The sequence below is a fragment of the Pseudophryne corroboree genome, chromosome 1 (assembly GCF_028390025.1).
Source record: "Pseudophryne corroboree isolate aPseCor3 chromosome 1, aPseCor3.hap2, whole genome shotgun sequence".
NCBI lineage: Eukaryota > Metazoa > Chordata > Amphibia > Anura > Myobatrachidae > Pseudophryne > Pseudophryne corroboree.
Window position 1 is genome coordinate 884691779 of NC_086444.1, and position 19433 is coordinate 884711211.

Genomic DNA, 19433 nt, shown 5'->3' on the forward strand with positions numbered 1-19433 from the left:
CCGTCTCTTTCTTTTTAAGATGTAGCAGCTCATTAAGGTTTTACTTGAACCTTTGAGTGCCGCCATTGGAGGGATATATCTATATATATATATATATATATAAAACCAGGAATATGGGCACAAGCGACCAATGGTGTCTATAGTGAAGGAACATAAAAGATTTTTTTATATAAAAAATGCATATTTATTTTACACGATATAAAAAAAAATAGTAATACACTTTTGTTTAAAAAAAATGCTCAAGCATAAAAATTCATATGAAATGGAAAAGGTTAAGGCTAAAAAGAAAAATAAATATAAAAGTACGAGGTACACATCAATTTGTAGTATATGTGTATAAAATGCTTATCTTAGGTACAGTAGGTTGGTCTGGGAAAGGTCATGGAATGTTCAACGCGTTTCGTCCTTCAGGACTTCATCAAGGGTCAAGGGGTGACCCTTGATGAAGTCCTGAAGGACGAAACGCGCTGGACATTCCATGACCTTTCCCAGACCAACCTCCTGTACCTAAGATAAGCATTTTATACACATATACTACAAATTGATGTGTACCTCGTACTTTTATATTTATTTTTCTTTTTAGCCTTAACCTGTTCCATTTCATATGAATTTTTATGCTTGAGCATTTTTTTTAAACAAAAGTGTATTACTATTTTTTTTATATCGTGTTTAATAAATATGCATTTTTTATATAAAAAAATATTTTATGTTCCTTCACTATAGACACCATTGGTCGCTTGTGCCCATATTCCTGGTTTTTATAACACTTTTTACTGCAGCTTACCACTGCTGTTTTTATTTAGGGGCCTGCCGACACCCTTTGTACCAAGGGAGCGTAATTTTGGACATATATTGTATATATCTGTGACGGACAAATTACCACAAGTGGCGCTATTTTTTCTTTTTTATTACATATATATATATATATTTACTTTTATATATATATATATATATATACATATATGTGTGTAGGGATGTTTGGAGGAGGTTGGGGGTTGAGTGTGGTTCGGGGAGGGGGCCCCAAGAGACATCAGTGTACTGGGCCCCAAGATTTCTGTTGCCAGCCCTGAGTAAGAGTAGGGCTGGTGCAAGCATATGGATTCGGGCAGTTGAATGTGTATACAATTCAGCATATGAGTGAATACATATGTGTCCTCACTCCTCATACATCATTGCTGCAGTTGTGCCAAACAGCCGCTATAGCGTGCCAGATGCCGTGCATTGGGAATCTTTTTTTGCAACACAATGCAACTCGGACCCACCAGGAGACTATGCTGATTAATTTATATGCTGCACTTGTAAATCTGTATGCAACTGAGTCTCTGAATCTATGGGCCTAATTCAGATCTGTTTGCTCGGTAGCTATTTTTTGCAGCGATGCGTACAGATAGACGCCGCCTATAGGGGAGTGTATTTTAGCTTTGCAAGTGTGCGAACGCGTGTGCAGCTGCCCTGTACAAAAACAGCTTGTGCCGTTTCTGAGTACCTCTGACCTTACTCAGCCGCTGCGATCACTTCAGCCTATTCGAGGCCGGAATTGACGTCAGACACCCGCCCTGCAAACACTTTGACACGCCTGCGTTTTTCCAACCACTCCCAGGAAACGGTCAGTTGCCACCCAGAAACGCCCTATACCTGTCAATCTCCTTGCGAACGGTTGTGCGAATGGTTTCTTTGCTAGAACCAGTGCACAACAACGATTTGCTTTGTAATCGTACAGCGCGCCTGCGCATTGCGGTGCATATGCATGCGCAGTAGTTACCCGATCGCTGCGCAGCGAAAAACGCTAGCGAGCGAACAGATCGGAATTAGGCCCTATATACGAAGTGCTACAATGCAGTGGCCGTGGCTTTTCTCTATACCGAGTTCTGTTGTATTTCGTATACAGACTCAGTCACACACTGATGTACAATATTGCATATCAAATTAATCAGAACAGTCTCCTGGTGCATCCTAGTCTTATTGTGTTTTAACTAAGATGCATGTTCAGCAAAAAAAAGATTCCTGACGCTAGTAGGGTTGCATCTGGTGCTGCGTATCATATTGAGGACACACTGTAGGCCCATATGCTGAAGCGTACAATGCAAGAGCAATTAAAGTCAACTTGTATTCAGCTCTGCAACACCCCCAAAGTGTTAAATAAAGCAAAAAAACATATCTGGCACTCTTTCTGTGCAGTCCATTCTTCCAGCAGAAGCCAATTAAGAATGCCAAATTGATTTCTCACAAATATTTAAAATGCCCGCTCTAATATATATTGTAAACGCCTGCACCTCTTATTACCATATCCCATGATTGTGCGCTATACATCGCAAAACACTGCATCCCATAAGAGAAAACAATACACCCACATATTATCTCAGTTCCAAAGCTCATTGATGTATATATTTGTTATTAAAAGGATATGGATTCAATATATATTACAATGTACAGTATACCTATAATTACATGATTACAACTCACACAGTAAGCAGTTAATACATACAGTTACATGCCATTACATACAGTTTCAGTTACAGGCCAGCGATACAATTACCATTCCCTCCAATGCATCTTATGTCTCTCTCTCTCTGTAAATAAATACAGGAACTGAACTGGCAGCAAGTCCATCATCCTCTGAGACCAAAAAGCCACTAACTTCCTGTGTGGTCAGCAATGTGTTATCTAGTTTCTGGGGGAGGGATTCACGATGAGTCACCAGTCCCTTTGTATATGCTAATCAGATTCAGCCTTGAAGACATCCAAAGGGCTGGCCTGAGTTTCCTGTCCACTGTCCTAATAAGAGTGATTTTTAACACAAACACACAGAGAAAGAAGCCTTTCTTGGGGTGCACCGAGATTCAGATACATTATCAATTAATATATAACTTTTATTGTTATCATTAAAATGAATTTTTAGCCACATGAAATATAAAATAAAGTTAAAGTGAAAATAAAGTTAGAAATAGTGAGATTAAAAATCTATTATTCTCCACAGAGACTGCTGCTGTTGTGATAGAAATTTCTCTTTCAATAAAGGCTCAATGGCCCCTGCTGCTCTTATTGTTATTCACAACCCTGCCGACTTTACAATGTTTCCTTTCAGCAGTCACCAGTACCTCTTCAATCAATTCATATTAAATGCTTATTGTTGAAATAAATTGTAACCGGTGTGTTATTTCAATAAAACTCAATTGTTTATGAAAACATATGTCTGTACTGTAGTCTTTATCAATATAATTGAAAGCACTCAATTTATTCCACACATTCATTAACACTTGTTGTCTTTATTCTTATGTTATCAGTGTGTCTGCGTGGTTGATTCCACTTATGATAGCAATCAGTGTGCAGGAATGTTTATTCATTACATTGATGTCAGATGCCAGTAATATTCTTTCTCATATTTCCCCCAGAAATTGGATTGTATGCCTGCACCTGGCTCAATAATAGCCATAAATGTGTTTATGAATAAACCAATGTTGCTATGATGATCGTTTAATATCTATAAGTTCATATAGTGGTTCCAGGTATTGATCATGTGTGGCCAGTTAATTGTCTCAGCCTGCACTTATAGACACCTGTTTCCAAATCCACAGCTATGTTCCAATCAAACGTTTCCAATTAATTTGGAAACTGTAGCTAGTATATAATCATATCATTCCTTTAGTTTGATCGTTATGCTCATATAGTAAATTAAACAATTTCAATAGTGCTCACAATATATTTGGGTTTACCCTTTCTGGTACTTACACTTATGCATATACTTTCTTAAATAGTGGGAGCCAGCAGTGCTAATCTATTTCTTAGAGCCGGGTGTTAGACAAATTAATGTTGCCTGACCATACTATAAACTCTCCATATAACCACATATGCGTTCTTATTAATTCAGTGTCTCCGTGGTATGTTTAAGTAGTCTGGCTGACATTAACCAGTATTAATGCTATTTTAAATCTCAGCCGCATACTGCGGCTCCGGGCAGCCGCTGCGTGCGGCTGACTCTTTCCCTCCGTCTACACGTCCCTGCATCCGTTCCTAATCTAGCCGCTCAGTGTCGGGTATCATGAGGCAGTTCGTTCTCCTTTCCCCCGGCTACACTATATCTGGCCCAAATGGATTCTCTACAGTATACAATTGTTAAATGACATTATGTTTCCATTATTTAGCAGCAGAATATCACAGCAATGCAGCAGTCTCTGAAAAACGCCAACGCACGTTTCACAGAGGCTGCTTCGTCAGGGCATCAACCTGATTGTTATTCCTTATAGGTTTATATACCCCCCCCTCCTTCCTATTGGTCATCATGTGCCTGATGTTACATATATCAATGAGAGCATATTGAAGCCCTTTCCCTCAGAGCCATATATTCATTATTTCTCTTATTCATAGAGGAGATTCAATTTCAGTTATATGAGCCACAATAATTTTGAACCACTCATATTCTAACCAAATATTAGCATTCATTTATATTGATTAACTCACATTTATTTTATGGAATTTATATATTTTTACAGTTATATCATAACTTATTTATTTTTAAGTTTCCCAGGACTCAAATTGTTCCTTTCATTTTCCAATTCAGTGGTTTGTATAGATGGGTGCTCTGCTCTTCCCTTTCTTTTATATCTATACATGTATTTTTCTTATCCGCAGGAAAGCACCTTGCTAGTATATTAATTAAAACACCATCTCTAATCCTTACTCGTATATTTACATTATTCCTTTTTTCTGGGGTATATGATTTATTAAATATATTTATCATCTATTTAATAGAGCGGATACTGCCTGTGAATAAATTATATATACAATTCTTTCTCATTAAAGTGCTGTTTATTCCTTAAACCCATTAAGCATAGTGCATGTTTTGTGAAAAAACTACTTATATAAAGAGTAGATAATATATCTACAAGTGTTATCAATAATTATAATAATCTTTATTTATTCTATGGTGTACTTGTCATAATAATAAAAGTGATGCAGATAATCTGCAAGTGACCATACCTAATTCATTAATTACATTATATATTCATCCTACCTTAACCAATGTGATCAACTAAGTGCCAAACCACTATAATAAATTTAGTGAATCAAAACAGTGCTACCTACCCAACAGTTTATCCCCCCGATATTTCTTTTAAATCTTTTGTTATAATGCATATGTTTATCACATATTAAGTCATAACAACTCGATTACCACCTACTGTCTCATCCAACCCCTATTTCTTGAACATATTTTCTAAATTAATCCTTTTTTCGGAGCAGAATACCCAGCTCCCTAAACCATCTGATTTCCAAACCCTACTATATCCACTCCACCATTTCCCCAAGGTAAGTATTACTATAATCTTTTCTCATGTATGATCATACATGATGAATATTTTCATTATGTTCTTTTAATCAATCACTAGTATATAACTGTATATCTTTTGTCATTAATTATTTCTTTTTCCTATTCTTTCTTCACCCTTATTTCCCCTCTTCTTTTTCTTCTCTTATATGTGATCAAAAAATATTTTAAATGAGTCTTATATTTCTCTCCCAAAATCTCTCCTATATGTAATAGACTTCTGAAAGGATAATGGGTTCCAATAGCTTCCATTCTGAAATTGGTATGTCTAATCCAAAAAAAGTGGAAAACTGATTGTGTTCATTTAGACCCTCCGGGTCAACACTGTTCATCAGGAAGATCCATTTGGTCTCTTTCTTCAGAAGCTCTCTCTTCAAATCCCCGCCTCGGATTCCTAGCTGTATTTTTTCCAAACCTTTTATCCTCAAACTCTCAGGATTGCCACCATGTTTACTGAGGAAATGTTTTGCTACGCTTGTTAGATTTTTCATTCTGGATCGATCTTGTGCAGCATTATTGATATTCCTGATATGTTCAACCAGTCTCATTCTCAGTTGTCTACTTGTTAATCCAACATATTTTAAACCGCATCCACAGTGCAGACAGTATATGACCCCTATGGTCCTGCAGTTGATGAAATCTCTTATGGGGTGTATTTTTCCATATCTGTCCTGCACTTCCTTGGTTTGTTCCACATATCTGCATGTCTTACAATTTCCACACTTGAAACAACCTGTTGTTGTCCCCTCCTTCCTTCTTTGGTTCGCATAATGGCTATGCACCAATTTGTCTCTAAGACTGGGAGACTTTCTCCAGCTGGCATTAACCCTTCCTCCTATTATATTAGCCATTTCCTTATCATTTGTGAGGATATTCCAGTGTTTTTGGAGAATCTGCCGTATTTCTCCCCATTCATTGCAGAATGTGCCAATAAACCTTATCGTAGAATCCACTTCCTTGTTCTTCATTTTAGGGCAAATGAGGGAATTTCTGTTTTTATTTGCTGCAGCTCGGTATCCTTTCTTGATGAGGGTCCTACTGTAACGCCTTTGTTCTAATCTGTTCCCCAATTCTTTTGCCCTTAATTTGAATTGGTCATCACTGGAGCAGTTTCTTCGTGTACGCAAGAATTCTCCTTTTGGAACACCCTTAATTGTAGCTGGAAGGTGCAAGCTTTCTGCATGCAAAATGCTATTGCGGGCTGTTTCTTTCCTGAACATATCAGATGATACCCTTCCATCTCCATCAATCTCTATGGAGAGATCCAGGAATGTAATTTTCTTTTGACTCATCTCCGTTGTCAATTTCAGGTTTAAAGAATTCTCATTAAGTTTTCCTAAAAATTCTTTCAGAAGTTCCACTTCTCCCTCCCAAATAATTAGTACGTCATCTATGTATCTTGACCAATTCAAGACATGATCCGTATACTGGTCATTTTCTGGTGAGAAGACATACTGTTTTTCCCACCACCCGAGGTACAGGTTGGCATACGTTGGCGCACACGTACTGCCCATCGCTGTACCCCGGGTCTGTAGGTAGAAGAGTGATTTTTAGCTTTCATACATGTAATCATAATTATCCGCTGCAATGTCCCTAACTTCACAACAAGCATCAAATGAATCTACACATCAATCTGGTTCCTTCAATAGTAAACATGACCAGTCCATCTGGTTTCGTTCAAATAATGCACATACATGACATTACTTCAATATATATCATTTTAAATCATCATGATGTCTGGCGCTTGATATTATTATAATTATGTACTGTATGAAATAAGTGTTGAATCCATCTCTGTGGCATGTCCGTGTAAATGCGTGTGTTACCATATTTGGTGTATGCTCGCTGCGCGTATTTGCAAGTATAGCGACTTATATGTGTGTAGTTTGTATGTTCTCTTTATGTAATATTTTTTTGACTTCGACACAATATAGAACCGACGATATCGACGTGCGGGGCTGCGCAACGCTCTCACTATGGGGCATACGCACGGAGCAAACTGTGCTTCTTTTCTAAGCAATCTAATTAGATTGCTTAGAATTTAAGCACACATCGCTACGTGTGTACCCCCCTTTAGACACAGTATTGTAAGGTGCCTTCCAATAAAAGAATAGGATAAAGGGGGTCATTCCGACCCGTTCGCACGGAGCGGTTCTTCGCTGCAGTGCGAACAGGTCAGAACATTGCGCACGCGTGATGTCGCCAGGCAGCGGAGCACCCAGCGAAAAAAAGACCTCACTGGACAGAAAAAGATTGACAGCGGAGAGGCGTTCCGGGGCGGATACTCACCATTGGAGGACGTTTTTGGGGAGTGGTAAGAAGAACGCAGGCGTGTCCAGGCAAATGGAGGGTGGATGTCTGACGTCAGGACCGGGACCTTCATCGCTAGATCCGTCGCACAGGGTAGGTACCTGCAGGGCTCGTCTTGTTTTGCAGGAAACTTTTTAAGCATAGCAGGGCTGCACAAGCGATCGTAGCCCTGCTATGCTAAAATAGACAACCCCATAGGCGGGGATTAGTTGATCGCAGCAGCAAAAAGTTGCTGGCTGTGATCAACTCGGAATGACCCCCAAGATGCGAAGACTGCCAGCACTAAGCTGTTGCAACTTCAAGTGTCTTCTGCAAAGTAAAGATGTCCTGCTCCATGCCTAAATCTAATTTAAATCATCTGCTCATGTGAAGTAAGTCTGATTAGATGCATCAGTACTTCTCTGTACTTTGGAAGCTATCACCTTTGGTCAGATTTTGACCTGCATGAAAGGTAATGTACAAACTGGAGAGGCTACAAATTGAGAGTGAGTGCAAAGGACGTCTGATAAGATACAGGTGATGAAGTGGCATCAGAGTATTGTAGAGTAAATGAAAAAAAGGAAGATTATAAAATACAAGTATTTTGACCCACTATTCGCTGGGTTGCTAGCTATTGTTACTTGAGTTTCAGGTTTTTCCCCATCTTCTCATTTCTCTCCGTCTTCCTCTCTTGCTCCCATCTCCCTCATTCCCCTTCTTTCTTACATCTTCCTCCCCTTCTCAGAAACACAGAATTTGACTTCAGATAAGAACCACTTGGCCCATCAAGTCTGCCCTTTTTAACCTTTTTGTAACCTCAACACTATTTGAGCTCTAGTTCTTTGTAAAGATATTCTCTTCCTCCCATTTCTTTCTATCACCCCCCTTTATCCCATTTCTCTGCCCTGCCTCTTCCCATCTCTCTCTCCCCTGTCATCCCCTCTTTCTTCTATCTTCTCTCTTCCTCTAAGTCTCTCCCCTTTCTTCCCCATCTCTCCCTTCCAAATTCTTTATATACCCTTCTTCTCTCCATCTCTGTTCACCTCTTCTTCCCATCTCTTTCTCATTCCCCTTTTTCCTCCCCACTCTCCCCCTCCCCCCTCTCTCCCCCATCTCTTCATCTTCTTCCCATCTCTCTTCCCCTTTCTCCAATTTCTTTATACAGTATCCCCCTATTCTCCCAGTTTCTCTTCCTCTTCCTCCCTTCATCTCTACATCTCGATCCCATTTTTTTTCTCTTTTTTTTCCACCCATCTCTGTCTCCTGTACTGTGCTGATATTTTGTATAACTTACTCTGATGAACATATATGTGTATTATACACTATGTATAGCTATACACACATCTTTCTAAAGTATTTGTCAAGTTAACATCCATGTTAAGACAAGTGTTTTATGTGACATGCCTGTATTACATAGTTTCAACAATAATCCACCTTTCCAAATTAGTAAAATGCAGGATTCTGGGCCTAATTCAGACCTGATCACAGCAGCAAAATTGTTAGCTAATGGGCAAAACCATGTGTACTGCCGGTGGGGTAGATATAACATGTGCTGAGAAAGTTAGATTTGGGTGGGTTATTTTGATTCTGTGCAGGGTAAATACTGGCTGCTTTATTTATACACTGCAATTTAGATTTCAGTTTGAACACACTACCCAAATCTAACTCTCTCTGCACATGTTATATCTGCCCTCCCCCCCTGCAGTGCACATGGTTTTGCCCATTAGCTAACAAATGTGTTGCTGCCATCAGATCTGAATTAGGCCCTATGTGTACACATTTCACACACTGAACCAACTGTGGAAAGGGAGGTTATTTCAACATAACAGTAGTACAACACTACATTATGCCCCACTCACTTGAAATAGTAGCTGAACACATTTGTTTAAATTACAACATCTCCCTATTGGGTATGCTCGTTAACAGGTCCGCCCTCAGGGGGGTGCAGCGGACACAGATGTCCCGGGCCACGCCTCTCTGACAGAGTGGAGAGGGCCCGGGCCGCTCATGCCGCTGTGATGCTCCGCCCACTTTTCATTACCGAGTTCTGGCACTGTCAAAGGAGGGGGAGAGGATGCTGCAAGCTTCTCTTGTAAACGTCCCTCCAAAAATGGCCACCGCCTCAGAGGAAACAGTTATTACAGATACTAGAGGATGCTCCTCTAGTATCTTTAATAACTGTCTCCTCTGAGGCAGCGGCCATTTTGGCAGAGACTTTTCAATAGAAGCTTGCAGCATACTCTCCCCTCTCCTGTCACAGTGCCAGATCTAGGTCATGAAAAGGGGGTGGAGTTACACAAAATGGAGGGGGTGGAGCTACATGGGACCAGACTGCTACAGCTCCGGCCAGCCTGTGATAGGTAAGTTGAGGGAGAGTGAGTGGGAGAGAGAAAGTGTGTGTGTGTGTGTGTGTGTGTGTGTGTGTATATATATTTATTTTGTATGGTTTTAGGGGGATGCCTGCCTATTTTGCGAGTCCCGAGCCCCAGAATTTCTGATGGCGGCCCTGCTCGTTAACACACATATATTTGGAAATTATGCATGATGACTTTGGCCAATTGGTTTACTGTATGTATAACTTCACATATGACATCTTAGTTCACAGTAAGGTTTATTCAAATAGTGTTTATCCTTTAAAGATATTTTAACCAACTAAGGCTTTCCTCAACATCCCTGATAATGTGAAGTATATTTACAGGTGAAAAAGCTATTGATTAGCGAATGTCCGACCTGCCTCACACTTTATGTGCTCTGATAGGGAGTCTATGTACTAAGCTTTGCAGAGAGATAAAGTGGATGGAGATAAAGTACCAACCAACCAGCTCCTGTCATCTTTCAAACACAACCTGTAACATGGCAGTCTGGAACTGATTGGCTGTCACTTTATCTCTCTCCACTTTATTTCTCTCCAAGCCTTAGTACATACGGTGCACTCACTGTTGCTGCTGGACTGTGAGATGGGATCCACCGGTCAGTGCTGATTCTGCATGCTGCAGCTGGTTGAATCTCGTAAGTCTGACCCTGATCCACCAGCCATTGTCACACAGCATAGCCGGAGCCTTGTCAATTCACTGCGTGCTCCGGTTCCTGTAGAACTTCTAAGAGTGCTATCTATATAACTCTGTAAGTCATGTGATTCACACACACATATTGACACACACCATATTTGTTTTCCACTTTTTGTTTAAGGGGGGGGGGGCACCAGACTCCAACTTGCCTCCGGATGACTGGGATGAAATTACATCCCTGGTGTGAATGCCATTAGAGGCAAGTAAAGCAACACACCACAAAGCTTTGCTTGGTGATAGAGGCCTTCAAGGGGTCCAAGTTAGGGTGGAATGGTGTCCGCACTCCCCAACCTAGCATATAAGCTCTGCACACTGTTACATTGCAGTTAAATGTACTCATCTACCAGCTACAGAGGAGAACATCTATACAGGACAGGCTTGTGAGCTGCACCCAACTAGGCATTGTATAGCTTTAATCGTAAGTAGCCATAATAACACTAGGCAAAACATTTTGAAATAAAATAGAAAATAAATATGCCCGCACTAGGTTTCACCCATATTGTACATGGTACCAGCATTCATAGCAATATTAATTCCATATACTATATGTATAAAATACAGAAAGACATTTGCTATTGGTGCTAACTATAATATACTGAAAATCTATGTATGTAGCAAATAAAACCGGATTTTGTCATGTTTTGATCCAAATCATTAAGCTTGCATCTCATTGTCAAGGGACCACAATTGCAGAAAATATGTTTTTTTTATCCAAAAGTGTTTTTATTATAAAGTTTTGAAGTTTTTATGTAACAAGAGTAAAAGGCAACAACAAAGCAGATTAGACATTCATAAATGTTAGGATTTAAGAATACTTGTTTGTCAAGAGCATGAAATAAGATACAGACATGCAACAAAAAGCTTTTTTCTACAACAGTAGATCTGTAACAATAAGAACCACGTTGTAACAAAGGAGTGTTCTGAGAATTTGAACAGTAGTAATCCTAAAAAGGAAAAATAAGAGAAACAGAAGAAGAAGGGGAAGGGGTGTTAAGGGGGGTACTCACGGGAGAGATGTGTGCTGAGCAATCTTAACACAGACCGCTCAGCACACATCTCTCTCCCCGCTCAGCACAGCGCGATGTGCTGAGCGAGGGGGAAAGCCGACGGGGAGCCGCTCACTTCACACAACGGTGAAGTGAGCGACCCGCTAGATTGAGCCTGCATGCAGGCTCAATCTAGCACCGGCGATAGCGATGCGCGGGGCCGCGCATCGCTATCGCTGGAGGGCATACACACGGCAGATCCGTGCTTAAAATCTAAGCAATCTAGCAAGATTGCTTAGATTTTAAGCACGGATCTCTCCGTGTGTACCCCCCTTTAGTCAGGTGATTACAGGCCATGGGCCAAATGTAATAGAGTGAGAGTTTCAAAAAGTGAGAGATTTGGTAAGGTGTGGTATCATAGATTGAAAAGATAATGGTCAGTTGAATGGTGGGTCATTCATGATAAATCTGCTTTCATACAACAATGTGGCTTGATACAAATCTTTTAATCTGTTGTTTTGTAACAGAGTCTCAAAGAAACTCTCCCATGTTAAAAATGGTTCAGTTTTCTGTTCCGTGTGTAAAGAGGTTTTCACCTGGTGCATTTTAAAAACAAAAACAATAATTTTTCTTTAAAAATACTAAGGGGGCAATCCTTTTCCCAGTGAAGGGTGCAAATTGCTATTGCAGTGGCGTGTAAACATCGGCAACGGCACCCAAACTGCGACCCCTGCATCCCCATGTAATGCAGGACAGCCATATGAGGCTGCAAACAAAAATCTGAAAGTTGGCAGTACCTTAAGTGTGGCACACAGCCACACATACTCGCACCTGTCAATTCATCGTGGGTAATTGGATTCTCCCCCAAGACTGGGAGTGAGGTACATTATGAATCCATTGTCAAAGGATACATTTTTTTGTTACTGCTGAAACGATAAGCAATACTTTATAACAACCAGAGAAAATTCTAGTATAGGTAGAAAACCGTCAAACTGTCCATTCTGGTGTTAAAGGTACATCATTAAAATTCGGGGGAGTTTCTATTGTTGTCTATGTAAATTAATCGATATTTGACCCAATGATCTATTGCCATATTTTGGCATCTAAAGTTAGGCTTTTCCTGTGATTACCCCTGACTCTATAGGGGGGGTACACATGGAGAGATCCGTGCTTAAATTCTAAGCAATCTCACTAGATTGCTTAGACATTAAGCACGGATCTCTCCATGTGTATGCCCACAGCAGTAGCGATGCGCGGCCCCATGCGTTGCTAGCGTTGACTCTAGATTTGGCCTGCATGCATGCCAAATCGAGTAGATCGCTCACTTCACTGCTCTGTGAAGTGAGCGTCCCCCCCCCCCCACCGCCTTGCTCAGCACACATCGCACAGAGTGCTGAGCGGGGGGAGAGATTGCTGAGCGGTCTGTGCTTGATCGCTCAACACACATCTCCTGCATGTGTACGGGGCTTAAGGGGTAAATTTACACCTTAGGGTAACCGATGGTTACTGCCGGCCACCAAAACCCAAATTACATGGAGATTCATACAATTTCAATGGGCATGTCTGGGTACTAAATGGAAGGGGGTGGCTAACAGGCAGGAGCATGCCAGTGTCAGCGACTGCATCTAAAGTAGAGATGAGCGCCTGAAATTTTTCGGATTTTGTGTTTTGGTTTTGGGTTCGGTTCCGCGGCCGTGTTTTGGGTTCGAACGCGTTTTGGCAAAACCTCACCGAATTTTTTTTGTCGGATTCGGGTGTGTTTTGGATTCGGGTGTTTTTTTCAAAAAACACTAAAAAACAGCTTAAATCATAGAATTTGGGGGTCATTTTGATCCCAAAGTATTATTAACCTCAAAAACCATAATTTACACTCATTTTCAGTCTATTCTGAATACCTCACACCTCACAATATTATTTTTAGTCCTAAAATTTGCACCGAGGTCGCTGTGTGAGTAAGATAAGCGACCCTAGTGGCCGACACAAACACCGGGCCCATCTAGGAGTGGCACTGCAGTGTCACGCAGGATGTCCCTTCCAAAAAACCCTCCCCAAACAGCACATGACGCAAAGAAAAAAAGAGGCGCAATGAGGTAGCTGTGTGAGTAAGATTAGCGACCCTAGTGGCCGACACAAACACCGGGCCCATCTAGGAGTGGCACTGCAGTGTCACGCAGGATGTCCCTTCCAAAAAACCCTCCCCAAACAGCACATGACGCAAAGAAAAAAAGAGGCGCAATGAGGTAGCTGACTGTGTGAGTAAGATTAGCGACCCTAGTGGCCGACACAAACACCGGGCCCATCTAGGAGTGGCACTGCAGTGTCACGCAGGATGTCCCTTCCAAAAAACCCTCCCCAATCAGCACATGATGCAAAGAAAAAGAAAAGAAAAAAGAGGTGCAAGATGGAATTGTCCTTGGGCCCTCCCACCCACCCTTATGTTGTATAAACAAAACAGGACATGCACACTTTAACCAACCCATCATTTCAGTGACAGGGTCTGCCACACGACTGTGACTGATATGACGGGTTGGTTTGGACCCCCCCCAAAAAAGAAGCAATTAATCTCTCCTTGCACAAACTGGCTCTACAGAGGCAAGATATCCACCTCATCTTCACCCTCCGATATATCACCGTGTACATCCCCCTCCTCACAGATTATCAATTCGTCCCCACTGGAATCCACCATCTCAGCTCCCTGTGTACTTTGTGGAGGCAATTGCTGCTGGTCAATGTCTCCGCGGAGGAATTGATTATAATTCATTTTAATGAACATCATCTTCTCCACATTTTCTGGATGTAACCTCGTACGCCGATTGCTGACAAGGTGAGCGGCGGCACTAAACACTCTTTCGGAGTACACACTTGTGGGAGGGCAACTTAGGTAGAATAAAGCCAGTTTGTGCAAGGGCCTCCAAATTGCCTCTTTTTCCTGCCAGTATAAGTACGGACTGTGTGACGTGCCTACTTGGATGCGGTCACTCATATAATCCTCCACCATTCTATCAATGTTGAGAGAATCATATGCAGTGACAGTAGACGACATGTCCGTAATCGTTGTCAGGTCCTTCAGTCCGGACCAGATGTCAGCATCAGCAGTCGCTCCAGACTGCCCTGCATCACCGCCAGCGGGTGGGCTCGGAATTCTGAGCCTTTTCCTCGCACCCCCAGTTGCGGGAGAATGTGAAGGAGGAGATGTTGACAGGTCGCGTTCCGCTTGACTTGACAATTTTGTCACCAGCAGGTCTTTCAACCCCAGCAGACCTGTGTCTGCCGGAAAGAGAGATCCAAGGTAGGCTTTAAATCTAGGATCGAGCACGGTGGCCAAAATGTAGTGCTCTGATTTCAACAGATTGACCACCCGTGAATCCTTGTTAAGCGAATTAAGGGCTGCATCCACAAGTCCCACATGCCTAGCGGAATCGCTCCCTTTTAGCTCCTTCTTCAATGCCTCCAGCTTCTTCTGCAAAAGCCTGATGAGGGGAATGACCTGACTCAGGCTGGCAGTGTCTGAACTGACTTCACGTGTGGCAAGTTCAAAGGGCATCAGAACCTTGCACAACGTTGAAATCATTCTCCACTGCACTTGAGACAGGTGCATTCCACCTCCTATATCGTGCTCAATTGTATAGGCTTGAATGGCCTTTTGCTGCTCCTCCAACCTCTGAAGCATATAGAGGGTTGAATTCCACCTCGTTACCACTTCTTGCTTCAGATGATGGCAGGGCAGGTTCAGTAGTTTTTGGTGGTGCTCCAGTCTTCTGTACGTGGTGCCTGTACGCCGAAAGTGTCCCGCAATTTTTCTGGCCACCGACAGCATCTCTTGCACGCCCCTGTCGTTTTTAAAAAAATTCTGCACCACCAAATTCAAGGTATGTGCAAAACATGGGACGTGCTGGAATTTGCCCATATTTAATGCACACACAATATTGCTGGCGTTGTCCGATGCCACAAATCCACAGGAGAGTCCAATTGGGGTAAGCCATTCCGCGATGATCTTCCTCAGTTGCCGTAAGAGGTTTTCAGCTGTGTGCGTATTCTGGAAAGCGGTGATACAAAGCGTAGCCTGCCTAGGAAAGAGTTGGCGTTTGCGAGATGCTGCTACTGGTGCCGCCGCTGCTGTTCTTGCGGCGGGAGTCCATACATCTACCCAGTGGGCTGTCACAGTCATATAGTCCTGACCCTGCCCTGCTCCACTTGTCCACATGTCCGTGGTTAAGTGGACATTGGGTACAACTGCATTTTTTAGGACACTGGTGAGTCTTTTTCTGACGTCCGTGTACATTCTCGGTATCGCCTGCCTAGAGAAGTGGAACCTAGATGGTATTTGGTAACGGGGGCACACTGCCTCAATAAATTGTCTAGTTCCCTGTGAACTAACGGCGGATACCGGACGCACGTCTAACACCAACATAGTTGTCAAGGCCTCAGTTATCCGCTTTGCAGTAGGATGACTGCTGTGATATTTCATCTTCCTCGCAAAGGACTGTTGAACAGTCAATTGCTTACTGGAAGTAGTACAAGTGGGCTTACGACTTCCCCTCTGGGATGACCATCGACTCCCAGCGGCAACAACAGCAGCGCCAGCAGCAGTAGGCGTTACACGCAAGGATGCATCGGAGGAATCCCAGGCAGGAGAGGACTCGTCAGAATTGCCAGTGACATGGCCTGCAGGACTATTGGCATTCCTGGGGAAGGAGGAAATTGACACTGAGGGAGTTGGTGGGGTGGTTTGCGTGAGCTTGGTTACAAGAGGAAGGGATTTACTGGTCAGTGGACTGCTTCCGCTGTCACCCAAAGTTTTTGAACTTGTCACTGACTTATTATGAATGCGCTGCAGGTGACGTATAAGGGAGGATGTTCCGAGGTGGTTAACGTCCTTACCCCTACTTATTACAGCTTGACAAAGGGAACACACGGCTTGACACCTGTTGTCCGCATTTCTAGTGAAATACCTCCACACTGAAGAGCTGATTTTTTTGGTATTTTCACCTGGCATGTCAACGGCCATATTCCTCCCACGGACAACAGGTGTCTCCCCGGGTGCCTGACTTAAACAAACCACCTCACCATCAGAATCCTCCTGGTCAATTTCCTCCCCAGCGCCAGCAACACCCATATCCTCCTCATCCTGGTGTACTTCAACACTGACATCTTCAATCTGACTATCAGGAACTGGACTGCGGGTGCTCCTTCCAGCACTTGCAGGGGGCGTGCAAATGGTGGAAGGCGCATGCTCTTCACGTCCAGTGTTGGGAAGGTCAGGCATCGCAACCGACACAATTGGACTCTCCTTGTGGATTTGGGATTTCGAAGAATGCACAGTTCTTTGCTGTGCTGCTTTTGCCAGCTTGAGTCTTTTCATTTTTCTAGCGAGAGGCTGAGTGCTTCCATCCTCATGTGAAGCTGAACCACTAGCCATGAACATAGGCCAGGGCCTCAGCCGTTCCTTGCCACTCCGTGTGGTAAATGGCATATTGGCAAGTTTACGCTTCTCCTCCGACAATTTTATTTTAGGTTTTGGAGTCCTTTTTTTACTGATATTTGGTGTTTTGGATTTGACATGCTCTGTACTATGACATTGGGCATCGGCCTTGGCAGACGACGTTGCTGGCATTTCATCGTCTCGGCCATGACTAGTGGCAGCAGCTTCAGCACGAGGTGGAAGTGGATCTTGATCTTTCCCTAATTTTGGAACCTCAACATTTTTGTTCTCCATATTTTAATAGGCACAACTAAAAGGCACCTCAGGTAAACAATGGAGATGGATGGATTGGATACTAGTATACAATTATGGACGGGCTGCCGAGTGCCGACACAGAGGTAGCCACAGCCGTGAACTACCGCACTGTACTGTGTCTGCTGCTAATATATAGACTGGTTGATAAAGAGATAGTATACTCGTAACTAGTATGTATGTATAAAGAAAGAAAAAAAAACCACGGTTAGGTGGTATATACAATTATGGACGGGCTGCCGAGTGCCGACACAGAGGTAGCCACAGCCGTGAACTACCGCACTGTACTGTGTCTGCTGCTAATATATAGACTGGTTGATAAAGAGATAGTATACTCGTAACTAGTATGTATGTATAAAGAAAGAAAAAAAAACCACGGTTAGGTGGTATATACAATTATGGACGGGCTGCCGAGTGCCGACACAGAGGTAGCCACAGCCGTGAACTACCGCACTGTACTGTGTCTGCTGCTAATATATAGACTGGTTGATAAAGAGATAGTATACTCGTAACTAGTATGTATGTATAAAGAAAGAAAAAAAACCACGGTTAGGTGGTATATACAATTATGGACGGGCTGCCGAGTGCCGACACAGAGGTAGCCACAGCCGTGAACTACCGCACTGTACTGTGTCTGCTGCTAATATATAGACTGGTTGATAAAGAGATAGTATACTCGTAACTAGTATGTATGTATAAAGAAAGAAAAAAAAACCACGGTTAGGTGGTATATACAATTATGGACGGGCTGCCGAGTGCCGACACAGAGGTAGCCACAGCCGTGAACTACCGCACTGTACTGTGTCTGCTGCTAATATATAGACTGGTTGATAAAGAGATAGTATACTCGTAACTAGTATGTATGTATAAAGAAAGAAAAAAAAACCACGGTTAGGTGGTATATACAATTATGGACGGGCTGCCGAGTGCCGACACAGAGGTAGCCACAGCCGTGAACTACCGCACTGTACTGTGTCTGCTGCTAATATATAGACTGGTTGATAAAGAGATAGTATACTCGTAACTAGTATGTATGTATAAAGAAAGAAAAAAAAACCACGGTTAGGTGGTATATACAATTATGGACGGGCTGCCGAGTGCCGACACAGAGGTAGCCACAGCCGTGAACTACCGCACTGTACTGTGTCTGCTGCTAATATATAGACTGGTTGATAAAGAGATAGTATACTCGTAACTAGTATGTATGTATAAAGAAAGAAAAAAAAAACACGGTTAGGTGGTATATACAATTATGGACGGGCTGCCGAGTGCCGACACAGAGGTAGCCACAGCCGTGAACTACCGCACTGTACTGTGTCTGCTGCTAATATATAGACTGGTTGATAAAGAGATAGTATACTCGTAACTAGTATGTATGTATAAAGAAAGAAAAAAAAACCACGGTTAGGTGGTATATACAATTATGGACGGGCTGCCGAGTGCCGACACAGAGGTAGCCACAGCCGTGAACTACCGCACTGTACTGTGTCTGCTGCTAATATATAGACTGGTTGATAAAGAGATAGTATACTCGTAACTAGTATGTATGTATAAAGAAAGAAAAAAAAAACACGGTTAGGTGGTATATACAATTATGGACGGGCTGCCGAGTGCCGACACAGAGGTAGCCACAGCCGTGAACTACCGCACTGTACTGTGTCTGCTGCTAATATATAGACTGGTTGATAAAGAGATAGTATACTCGTAACTAGTATGTATGTATAAAGAAAGAAAAAAAAACCACGGTTAGGTGGTATATACAATTATGGACGGGCTGCCGAGTGCCGACACAGAGGTAGCCACAGCCGTGAACTACCGCACTGTACTGTGTCTGCTGCTAATATATAGACTGGTTGATAAAGAGATAGTATACTCGTAACTAGTATGTATGTATAAAGAAAGAAAAAAAAACCACGGTTAGGTGGTATATACAATTATGGACGGGCTGCCGAGTGCCGACACAGAGGTAGCCACAGCCGTGAACTACCGCACTTTACTGTGTCTGCTGCTAATATATAGACTGGTTGATAAAG